Raw genomic sequence first — 12,993 nt, 5'->3', positions numbered from 1 at the left:
TTTATTGGAGTTGAACTCCAAGTTATAGTGTGTTTTGGGCGTTCAACTCCGGATTATGACGTTTTTCTGGCGTTTAACTCTAGACAGCAGCGTGTACTTGGCGTTCAACGCCAAGTTACGTCGTCAATTTCCGAATAAAGTATGAACTATTATATATTGCTGGAAAGCCCTGGATGTCTACTTTCCAACGCCATTGAGAGCGCGCCAATTGGAGTTCTGTAGCTCCAGAAAATCCATTTCGAGTGCAGGGAGGTCAGATTCCAACAGCATCAGCAGTCCTTTTGTCAGCCTTTTTCAGAGTTTTGCTCAAGTCCCTCAATTTCAGCCAGAAATTACCTGAAATCACAGAAAAACACACAAACTCATAGTAAAGTCCAGAAATGTGAATTTAACATAAAAACTAATGAAAACATCCCTAAAAGTAGCTCAAACTTACTAAAAACTATCTAAAAACAATGCCAAAAAGCGTATAAATTATCCGCTCATCAGCTGTGTTCCTTCATTTTGGGCCTGCTTTGGGCTCCTTTGGCGATTTGGCCGAGCTCTTTGAGAAGAGGTCGGGCATTTGGCCGAGCTCTTTGAGAAGAGGTCGGATAGTCTGACCTGAAGAGGTTGGTCGGCTTGTCGCTAAATATCCTGGGTCGGACAGCTTGACCCAGGGTATGAGCACTTCCCGTTATTTGTGAGGTAACGACTTGTGAGTTACTGTAGATGTTGAGTTTCTGAGCTCCAACCTCCCTAGCCAGCTTCAAACCAGCTGTTCCGAGGGTTACCTGAAACTGGAGGTCGATCTTGGACGAGATCTTCTGTACTGGTCGGTGTTAACGTGTCCGGCTGGTGGAAGACGACTGGAGCTGTCGTGTCCGAATTGTTAGACTGACTGCACTGCTGATCCCTTGTCACCAAAGGGTGGGGGTACCTGCAAGGGACTCCGATGCTTAAGTTAGCAAGGGTATTAAACAGGTATTGAGTAGAATCAGAGTATGAGTTATACCTGGGTGCACGAAATGATTGAGAACTACGACGGGGTCGAAATGAATTTTGTTCTTTCTATTCAATAAGTATTGCATTACCGAATAATTCAAGGAGGGGTGCACTGTAGGGAGTGCCAAATACATCATTATTGTATACTCTTTCATATGTATGGCGCAACCCAATCCTTGGTTTTTCCCAATCTCTTATCCTTTTCTTTAATAAAAAAATATATCTAATCTTTATAAAAAAGTCATTCTTGACCTTGACAGTAGTGACCTTTTTAGATAAGATAAGTTAGTTATCTTATCTTATCTTATCTTCTAGGTGAGGTCAGCTTATCTTTCATGGGAACCGCCCTTCCCTCTGTAGGCTTGGGCTGCCTTAGGATTTGGGGCGTGTTCCTCTATTTGGGCCCTTCTTTGGGCTTTTCTGGTGACATGGTCGAGCTATTTAGAAAGAGGTCGGGTTGTCCCATCCTGAAGGGGTCGGTCGCTTTGTCTGTCGAACATCCCGGGTCGGACAAATCAACCCAGGGTATGAACAGTTCCCCTGCTTGAGCTCAGTCTTCTTTTTTGAAGTCAAACTTAAGCATCTTGTCGATTCCTTTGTAGTAGTTTTTTAATGTAGAACGTTTCCTCTAAAAGCGCGCGCTTTTATATCGGCGCTTTTTGGGAATGTGTGAGGGTTTAATGCTTTCATTAATTTTGGCATTAATTGCCCCGTTTCCCTTTGGCTTTTTACTTTTGATTTTGAAAACCCAGAAACGGTTTCTCTCCTTTTCCCTTTTTCGTAACTTCTTTTCTCCGCTCCCTTTGCTCTCTATTTTTCATTTTTGCGTTTTTACTTTCTCGCGTTGCGGCATCGTTTGGCATTTTTTCTGGAGCTTCTGTTTTCGCCTGAAGTTTTGCAGTTTCGCGTTTCTCCCTGCGACATTGCTCTTGTTCGAGTTCTTTCTTTTGCTTGTGAGAGAGCGTTTCCAGATTTCGTCTTCCATCTTCAATTTCTTTGAAGCTTGCCACTCTTTCAGGTTGGTATTAGCTTTCCTGCTTCTTTCATAGCTTCGTCTTCAGTTTTTAGGTGAAGCTTTAATTTTGCATGTTTGAAAGTTTGAATCTTTTCGTGGTTTTGTATTTGCTTGTTTTTGTAACATGTTTTTCCTGTATTCTCTTGTGATTTCCGTCGAGGCTTTCTAGGATTTTATTGTTGCTTTTGGTTGTTTCCTGTCTGATACCGATAGAAAATCTGCATCTGTTCTTCGCTTTGATTGTTTTTTGTCTGATTCTGAAAAAAGTTTGCACCTTTGATGATTTCTACTTGGCATGCTTTGATTTTTGGGAATGCTTTTTACTTGGTAGACTGTAATGATGCTTGGTTTGCTGTTTTGAATTCTTTTTGAGAAATGCTGGGGTGTGAGCTGTAGATCTTGCCTGGAAACCTTGCTTTGTTACTGCCTCTAAGGGATGCCCCAGGACTTTAGGTTTGAGTCTTGGGGTTTTCCTTTTCTTGTTTCTTTGCATGTATCGTATTGACCGAGTTGTTTTCTCCCTTTGTCCGGGAAGTTTTTAGTAACCCCATCTACTTTTTTACTTGTAGGATTAGTTGGCCTCATGTCTTCTCGTAATAACATTGTAGAGATGTCTTCCAGAGTTCCCGAGGGGATGTCCGATTGGTTGGACTCCCTTGTTTTGTTGTGTATTTCTGTTGTGGATGCTGAATTTTGCACAGAGCTGAGGAAGCGCCATAGGATTTGTGGTGACAATGCCCGTGAGAAGGATTACGAGCTTGTTGCTCCTGACTCCGATGAGAGAGTTTTTTTTCCGACTTCCATTGAGAGGGAGCGTCCCTTCTTCTATGCCTATGAATACTTCTTCAGCCAGTTGAACGTTACTTTTCCTTTCACTGCTTTCGAGATCGACCTGTTGTGGTCGTGAAATATTGCCCCATACCAGCTTCACCCAAATTCCTGGGGTTCTATTAAAATTTTTCAGCTTCTCTGCCGAGAATTAAATGTAACACCCTCTCAGACTCTTTTTCTTTATTTGTTTGTTTCCGCCAAGCCTGGCAGTTCCTCAAAAAAAGAAAGCTTCCTGGGTTTCTTTCAGGTCCGCCCAGGGCCATAAAGTTTTTGCTATGTATGATGAGTCCTTTAAGGACTTCAAGAATTACTTCTTTAGGGTTCGTGCTGTCGAGGGGGCCCGCCCCTTTTTTCTTGATGAAAATGATGAGCCTTCTTTCCCTCTAGAGTGGCAGAGGGATGTGAGAGTGTCCTGCTATACCTAGGAGATGCTTGATGATGTTGAGCGTGCCTTTGTTGTTGTTCTTGAGGATCTATGGGGGGCACCGCCCCATCTTGATACAAAAAGGTTTTTGAATGACCCGTCCTTTGTTCGGACTGTTTTGGGTACTTGTCTGACTTGTTTCTACACTTGTTTCTTAATTTTTTCTTCCTCTTATTGTGGTTGTAACTCTTTGCTGTGGCTGATTCTGCATTTGCAGAGATGTCAAAGAACAACGACTCCATGAGGGCCTTTAAAAAGGCAAAAAAGGCAACTGCTGCTCTGAACATCTCGGCCAAGGTGCCCGGAGAGGGATCTTCTCAGGTCCCGGTGAAGCCTCCTGTGCCGAGTTCTCCCAGGCCGAGGAAAGCACTTCCTACTCCTCGGTTTCGTCAGGTCGATCCTCCACAGGCTTCTGCCGCTGCTTCTGGTGCTCCTCCCTTAAAAAAGCAAAAAACATCCGAGCCCTTTAACCTGGATGCCCCGGATTTTGATGCTATCGAGTTTGTTGACCAACAAATTGCCCCCTACGGTGGGCTCTCCATGGACGATGTGTCTCTTCTTCAACATCTGGATTTTATTACCAAAAGTAGTGTGAAGATGCCACATATGGGTGCGGCTATTTTTCGAACTGTTTAGGAGATCCCGATTCATGCCACAAAATCCTTTATGGAGGAGGCCAAATCAGAATTTGATCGGATCAAGGGTCTGAAGGATGAGTTGGAGGTGAAGTTGGCGAAGGTAGAGAAGGAACTGGAGGGTGAGAAGGCCAGCTCTATTGCTTTGGCTGCTTCTTTGAATTTGGCTGAGGACATGGCACTGAAGCATAAGGATAGCTATGTTTCAGCTTATAGGGAGTTAATGCATCTCCGGGATGATTTGGAAACTGCTCGGATTAATTATCCCGAGCTTCAGGGTCACCTTGTGGGCAGCATAACTGCCGCCTCTAAGAACCTAATGGAGCAGTTCTGGATTGTTGCTCCTAATGCTGACTTGACTCTCGTTAGTCTTGACAATGTTGTGAGGGATGGTAAGATTGTCTCTGATGACCAGGATGATGATGCTGACCCTCCCCCAGTGCCTTCTGTCAAAGTGTCGACCTCCTCGGTTCCTCCCGTTACGTCTGACACGGATTGCCAGATTCTGAACCGGGATGATGGAATTGTAGATGCTGTGCCTATTCAGACTTGCCCTCCTTCTCCCCGTACTGATGCTGCCGGAAAGGCTCCAGATCTTGGTTGACCTCCTTTTATTTGAGTATTTTGTGTAAATAGCCCGGTTTGTGGGATTTTGAACTGTTTATTGTTTTGTTTAACTGCTGATACTTTTTTAGTTGTCTTCCTAGCAACTTTTTACTTTGAAAAACAAAAGTAGCGCTTTGAGGTAGATTTCGGTGGCCTTTTGAAGCTTTATCATACTATGCTTTTATTGTGCTTTTAGCATGGTATCTCTTCTAGTTTTGGAATCTTGCTTCTTGACTTCTTTGGGTTGCTTTCTTACTTGTTGTTCGTAGCTTGGATTCCATTGAGGCCGTGACTGTGTGGGTCCGATTTGTTTCTCGGTTTTTCTCGCTCTGGCTTGTATTCTTAGCGCCTTATAACTGATTTCTTCATATTGGTCCCCTTCTAAGTTGTTATTGTAATCCTCTTTCTTGGACCTTTTGTTAGGTCTCTTTCAGGGATTAATTTTACAACTTGTTTTATAGGAGGTTGACTTCGTTAGGTCGTTCTCTTCTAAGTTGTTTTTGTAATCCTCTTTCTTGGACCTTTGTTAGGTCTCTTTCAGGGATTACTTTTACAACTTGTCTTGTAGGAGACCGACTTCATTAGGTCAATCTCTTCTAAGTTATTTTTGTAATCCTCTTTCTTGGACCTTTGTTAGGTCTCATTCAGGGATTACTTTTACAACTTGTCTTGTAGGAGACCGACTTCGTTAGGTCGATATCTTCTAAGTTATAGCAATTCCTCTTTAATAGGGTTGGCCAAACCTCTTTCCAGGGATTTGCTGATAACTTGGGTTGACTTGGTCCGACTTTTTAGTATTGGCCAGTCTTTTTTAAGTTATTATATAGCAATCCATAAGACCTCGTCAGGTTTTTTTTGGGATCACTTTCGATAACTTCTTGCATTACTCTGTGTTCATCTTTGCCGATTTGTAGATGGTGGTTTTTTGTCCCGGTTTGATCGATCTTTTAGGTGAATCGCATTTTCACCTTTGTCGGTCGATCTTTCCTATCGAGATCGTACAGTGAATCTGTTCTTCACTTTCTGTCGATCTGTTGCTTTATAATCGGACGATGAAGGCTTCAGATTAATGCGTCTTGGGAATTTGTAGAATATCTACTCGGTAGGGTCCTTTCCAGTTAGCTGCCAGCTTTCCTTCTCCGAGTCGAGTTGTTCCAATATCATTTTGGATTACGATGATATCTTTCTCCGTGAAATCTCTTGGCACTACCTTTTGATTATACCTGGAAGCCATTCGCCATTTTAGTGCTTCTTTTCTGATCCGAGCTCTTTCTTGGATTTCTGGAAGTAGGTCAAGCTCTTCTCTTTGGAGTTGAGAATTGGTTTGTTCATTGTAGTGGACTACTCGGGGAGATCCTTCTTCGACCTCTATTGGAATCATTGCCACCACTCCGTATGTTAATCGAAATTGTGATTCGTTTGTGGTAGAATGGGGGGTTGTTTGATACGTCCATAGGACTTGTGGAAGTTCCTCGGCCCAAGCCCCCTTTGCTTCTTGCAGTCTCTGTTTCAGTCCGGCCAATATGACTTTGTTGGCCACTTCGGCTTGTCCATTGGCTCTGGGATGTTCGACGAAGCTGAACTGGTGTTTTATATTCAAGTCGGCCACTAGTTTTCTGAAGCCTGCATCTGTGAATTGGGTGCCGTTGTCTGTGGTGATGGAGTATGGTACCACGAACCTAGTAATAATGTTCCTATATAGGAATTTCTAGCTTCTTTGGGCAGTGGCGTTGGCTAGAGGTTCTGCCTCGATCCATTTTGTGAAATAGTCTACTCCTACTATGAGGAATTTTACTTGTCCCGATCCCTGTGGGAAGGGTCCGAGAAGGTCGAGTCCCCATTTTGCAAATGGCCAGGGTGAGGTCACACTGATGAGCTTTTCTGGTGGGGCGATGTGAAAGTTGGCATGCTTCTGACATGGTGGGCATGTCCTTACAAATTCTGTAGCTTCTTTTTGTAGAGTTGGCCAATAGAATCCCGCCTGAAGTACCTTTTTGGTGAGAGCTTGTGCTCCGAGATGATTACCATAAATGCCGCTATGCACTTCCTCCAGGACTTCCTTTGTGTTGGAGGTCGGTACGCATTTTAACAATGGTATTGATATCCCTCTTTTGTACAGGGTGTTGTTTATGATAGTGTAGTACCGTGCCTCCCTTTTCAACCTCTTTGTCTCCTTTTCATCTGTAGGGAGCGCTTCTATTTTGAGGTAGTTAATTATGGGGGTCATCCATCCTTATTCCCGGCCTGTTATGGCTAGGATTTTTTCTTCTTCCGATATTGATGGTTTCTGCAGTATTTCCTGGATGAGGCTTCATTGTTGCCCCCTGGTTTGGTGCTGGCTAGTTTTGAGAGTCGTCAGCTCGGGCATTTTGCTCGCGGGGTATGTGGCAGATCCTATATTCCCCGAGTTATCCGAGCTGTTCTTTGGTTTTATCCAAGTATTTTTTCATGGTAGGATCTTTGGCTTGGTAGCTTCCCGTTATTTGTGAGGTAATGACTTGTGAGTCACTGTAGATGTTGAGTTTCTGAGCTCCAACCTCCCTAGCCAGCTTCAAACCAGCTAATAACGCTTCGTATTCCGCCTGGTTGTTTGAGGTCGGGAATTCGAATTTTAGGGAAAGCTCAAGTTGGGTACCTTGGTTGCTTTCGATCATCACACCTGCACCGCTTCCGATTTTATTCGAGGAACCGTCCACGTATATGTTCCACTCTATGGGGATTCTGTGGTGTCTGTGAATTCGGCGATGAAGTCGGTTAGGTATTGTGATTTAATGGCTGTCCGCGCCTTGTATTAGAGGTCGAACTCGGACAACTCCATTGCCCACTGTAGGATTCTTCCTGCTAGATCTGTTTTCTGCAATATCCCTTTTATGGGCTGGTTAGTCCGAACTTTAATGGTGTGGCTTGGAAGTATGGGCGAAGTCGTCGGGATGTGAGTATCAGAGCATAGGCAAACTTCTCTATTTTCTGGTAGTTCAGCTCTGACCCCTGTAGTGCTTTACTAATGAAGTAGACGGGTTGTTGTCCCCCTTCATCTTCTCTAATTAGTGCTGAGGCTATTGCCCGACTTCCTACTGCGAGGTACAGTATGAGTGGTTTTCCCTCTTGTGGTCGAGATAGGATAGGTGACTGTCCCAAGAATTCTTTGAAGTCTCGGAAGGCTTGTTCACATTCCGTTGTCCACTCGAAGTTCTTTCCCTTCCTTAAGGTAGCGTAGAAGGGGAGGGATCTTATTGCTGACCCTGCTAGGAATCTGGACAAGGCCGCCAATCTCCCATTGAGTTGTTGTACCTCTTTGACGCAGGTTGGGCTTTTCATGTTGAGTATGGCCTGGTATTTATCTGGATTTACCTTGATTCCTCTTTGTGTGAGCATAAAGCCCAAGAATTTACCTGCTTCCACTGCGAAGGTGCATTTAGCCGGGTTGAGTCGCATGCCGTGCTTTCGTATGGTGTCGAACACTTGAACCAAGTCGGTTAGTAATGTCTCTTCACTTTGTGTTTTTATCAACATGTCATCCACATAGACCTCCATGATTTTTCCGATGTGGTCTGAGAAGACTTTATTCATTAGCCTTTGATAAGTGGCTCCCGCATTCTTAAGGCCGAAATGCATTACGATGTAGCAATAATTTGCTTTCGGTGTGAGAAACGAGGTTTTTTCTTGATCCGGTGGATACATTGGGATCTAGTTGTACCCTGAGTATGCGTCCATGAACGAGAGATACTTATATCCCGATGAGGCATCTACTAGAGCTTCGATGCTTGGGAGTGGATAAGGGTCTTTTGGGCAGGCTTTGTTGAGGTCAATATAGTCGGTGCACATTCGCCACTTCCCATTTGACTTTCTCACCAAGACGACGTTTGCTAGCCATAGTGGGTATTTAACTTCTCTTATAAACCCTGCCTCTAGTAGTGCTTGTACTTGTTCTTCTACAGCCTGAGACCATTCTGGCCCGAGTTTTCTTCGTCTTTGTTGTACCGACCGGGATCCCGGGTAGACTGCCAACTTGTGGCTCATTAGTTCGGGGTCTATGCCTGGCATGTCGCCAGCTTTCCATGCGAAGAGATCAACATTATCTTGTAGGAACCGTATTAGTGATTCCTTTGCATCTCCTTTCAGAATCGTGCCAATATTAGTTGTTTTATCCGAGGTATCTCCGATCTGGACTCTTTCTATTTCTCCTTCGGGTCGTAGGTGGAGTTCTTCACGTCTCTGAACTCCGCCGAGTTCGATTGTGTGGAGTTATAACAGCAACGCGCCATCTTTTGATCTGCTTTTATTGTAGCTATCCCTTCTGCAGTTGGGAATTTCATACATAGATGTGGAGTTGAAACTATTGCGCCGAGTTGATTTAACGTTGTCTGACCTATTAAGGCATTGTAGGCTGAGCTTACATCGACCACGATATAGTCTATCCTGAGTGTTCTGGATTGGTTCCCCTTTCCGAAGGTTGTATGTAATGATACGTATCCCAGTGGCTGTACTGGGGTATCCCCAAGTCCGAACAGACTGTTCGGGTATGCTCTTAGCTAGCGGTGGCAAAACGGGTCAAACCCGTCAGGTCAAACCACCAAAACCGCCAAAAAGGCGGGTTGGACCGAGATTTTGAACACGCCAAATTTTAAAAAACCACCTAAACCGCACCGCCAAACCCGCGGACCAGGGCGGGGCGGGGCGGGCTGGCCCAGCGGGCTGGTATCTTATTTTTTTAAGGGCATTTTTGTAATTTTACCTATCATATAAATAAAAATTTTTTACTCTTCCTTCCCAGTTCCCACAATCAACACAGCCGGCCCTAATTCCCAATTTTCCTTTCCCATTTTCCCTTCCCACTTTCCTAGCTTCCCTGACCTTGACTCATTGAGAGAATGAGAGTTGAGAGTGAGACCCTGACCCTGAGTCGGTGAATACCTGTCCCTGAAACCCTGAGCATTGCCTCGTCCTCAAGGCCTCGACTTCCTTCATTAGCTCATCATCGTCGCCCGTCGGTCTTCCAGTCGCCAGTTGCTACCTCACCGAATCGCACTTCCGGCGGCACTCTTGGTGTTGCATATACTCTATCCTCTGCTCATCTCTCCTCCTTTGCAGCTCATCGCCGTCGGTCTCCCACTCGCCGGTCCCTGTCTTGTACGATTCTCGTCCGTCCTCACCAAATCGCACTCCCGGTGGCACTGTTTGGTCTCGCCAGTCCTCTGCTTATCTCTCTTCTCTCCTCCTTTGCCTCTCGGGTCTCGACGGTTCTGTGTCCGACCTCCGGCGGATTTTCGGCGCGCTCCTCTCTCCTCCTCTGTTTCTTGGCAGCTGTGTTTCAAACTCAATAAGTGAAGTTATTTATTTTCTTTTTTTTTTTAAATAAGGAACTCTGATTACAGTTTACTAGTTTAGTGAGTTACTGAGTTTACCTATTCATTGTTTTTGTTATGGCTATATCATCTAATCATATATTCATTTGTTTGTGGTTGACTAGTTCTGGACAGCTTATTTCATGCTTATCAAATTTTTTGTGAATTTGTTTATGAAACTTGTTTCACTGGACACTGGATTTTGTGAATTTATTTAGGTAACTTGTTTTACTGGACACTGGACAGATTCTTTCATGCTTTTGTGGATAGCTTCATTCTCCTATTTTTAAAATGCTAACTAACTTCTAATTTATGAATGAATTCAAACATCAAAACTAGTTTGGTGGCTTGGTAGCTTGATTGAATATGCTATTGACTGTTTATTCTTAATTTCTTATTTATGTTGATATGCATTCTTTGATATGCATTCTGTATTTCTCTTTTAATTCGTTGCTTTAATGATTTTTGCCTTAAAGGGATGCTTGGTGTATTTGTTTTGAATTTTTTATGCAACATTATTGAAAATTATTGATGGTTCAGCTCCTCTGCTTAGCTTCTTTTATACTTGTTTTGATGTATTTGTGTTATTTAGGTTGAATTGTTGATTTTGCTATGGATAACCCTTTTTCTATGGAAGTTGATAGTGGACATGTAACACAAAATCCTGAAAATATGGAAACATCTGAAACGGCAGAAGATATTAAAAAGAAAAAGACAAAGGCAACAACATCTGATGTGTGGAGATATTTCACAAAGCTTGGACCTGGTGATGATGGTATAGATCGTGCTCAATGTGATGGATGCAAATAGAAGTTCAAGGCTAGTGGTAAACAATATGGGACATCGTCACTTAAGCGTCATTTAGATAGGTGCGTGAAAATAGACTTTGAGGATATTGGTCAAACTTTGATAGAAATGCAAAATAAAATGGGGGCTCTCAAGATAGATAATCATGTATCGCGTGAGATGTTTGTTGCCTTTGTGATTGATTGTGATGTTCCCTTCTCTATTGTTGATAATAAAAAATTTAGGAATTCGATAAAATACATCAGTCTAACTCTAGGCCTAATTACTAGAAATACTCTTAAAGAGGATGTGCTGAAAATTTACACAAGGGAAAAAGAAAAGCTTAAAAATACTTTAGTAGCCATTCCCAATAGAATTTGTTTGACTTCTGATTTGTGGACATCCATCACTACAGAGGGTTATTTATGCTTAACTGCTCACTTTGTTGATTTAAATTGGAAATTGCAAAGTAAAATATTGAGTTTTTGTCATATGCCTCCTCCTCATACGGGATTTGAATTGTCTTCCAAGATTTTTGAGCTTTTAAATGAGTGGGGAATTGAAAAGAAGATTATGACTCTTACACTGGATAATGCATCTGCTAATGATACATGCCAAGATCATTTTAAAAGTACATTAAATATGCATGATTGGTTGTTGTGTGATGGGGAGTTCTTTCATATTTGTTGTTCTGCTCATATCTTGAATCTTATTGTACAACATGGATTAAAAATTGCTCATGATGCATTGGATAAGATTAGGGAAAGTGTGAAATATGTAAGGGGATCGGAAAGCAAAATGACAAGGTTTAAAGAATGTGTTTTTGCGATTCCTGGTTTGAATTTTACAAGTGGGTTACATCTAGATATTACTACTCGATGGAATTCTACGTACATTATGCTCGAAAGTGCTATCAAGTATCGGAAGGCCTTTGAGTATTTGAAGGAAACCGATCATGCTTATAAGTATTGTCCTTCGGTTGATGAATGGGGGAGAGCTGAAAGGATATGTGAATTTTTATACCCCTTTTATGAAACTACTAATTTGATTTCTGGTACATCTTACCCTACTTCGAATTTGTATTTTCTACAAGTCTATCATATTCAATGTGTTTTGATGGGAAGTTTGATAAGTGAAGATGAGCTTCTAAGGAGCATGGGAGAAAAGATGATGAACAAATTTAAGAAATATTGGGAAAAGTATAGTGTCATTCTTGCATTTGGTGCTATTCCTGATCCTAGGCTTAAGATTTCTACTTTAGAGCTTATGTATGAAGAGATTGATACTGAGACTGCAAAAGGAAAGGTGGAACAGGTGAAAAAGAAATTATACAAGCTTTTTGAAAAATATGACAAGAATTCTCCTCCAACTGTTGAAGCACAAGGACCTAGTATTCAGTCTTCATCCATGACCCATACTCTTGAAAGTGCAAGCAAGAAGCAACTTGTGATTGTTGGCCTAAGTAATGTTTAACATATTTTAATTCTCTTATATTATTGATTATCATTATTCTATCTTAACAAGATGTGATTATTTCTATTTTGCTAGATATTGACGAAACGTAACCATCAAGCTGAGGTCTCTAGTGGAAAGAATCCACTTGATACATACTTGGAAGAGCCACTTTTGTCAAAGAATTGCTTCGAAGATTTAGATGTTTTGGAATGGTGGAAATTATATGAGAGTCGTTATCCAAAGTTATCAATCATGGCACGTGATTTATTGAGTATTCCAATTACTACGGTTGCATCGGAATCTGCCTTCAGTATTGGAGCTCATGTCATTAACAAATATAGAAGTCGAATGTTGCCAGAAAATGTTGAAGCTGTGATTTGTACTCGCAATTGGAATAAAGGCTTTGTTGACAGTAATTAGATTGTCAGTTACTGATGAGCGGATAATTTATACACTTTTTGGCATTGTTTTTAGTATGTTTTTGGTATGATCTAGTTAGTTTTTAGTATATTTTTATTAGTTTTTAGTTAAAATTCACTTTTCTGGAATTTACTATGAGTTTGTGTGTTTTTCTGTGATTTCAGGTATTTTCTGGCTGAAATTGAGGGTCCTGAGCAAAAATCTGATTCAGAGACTGAAAAGGACTGCAGATGCTGTTGGATTCTGACCTCCCTGCACTCGAAGTGGATTTTCTGGAGCTACAGAAGCCCAATTGCGGCGCTCTCAATGGCGTTGGAAAGTAGACATCCTGGACTTTCCAGCAATGTATAATAGTCCATACTTTGCCCAAGATTTGATGGCCCAAACCGGCGTGGCAAATCAGCCTCAGAATTTCCAACGTTTAACGCTGGAACTGGCATAAAACTTGGAGTTAAACGCCCAAACTGGCATCAAAGCTGGCGTTTAACTCCA

Source organism: Arachis duranensis, chromosome 6 (genome assembly GCF_000817695.3).
Source record: "Arachis duranensis cultivar V14167 chromosome 6, aradu.V14167.gnm2.J7QH, whole genome shotgun sequence".
Lineage (NCBI taxonomy): Eukaryota > Viridiplantae > Streptophyta > Magnoliopsida > Fabales > Fabaceae > Arachis > Arachis duranensis.
The sequence above is the reverse complement of the archived record's forward strand: the minus strand, read 5'-3'. Positions refer to the sequence as shown.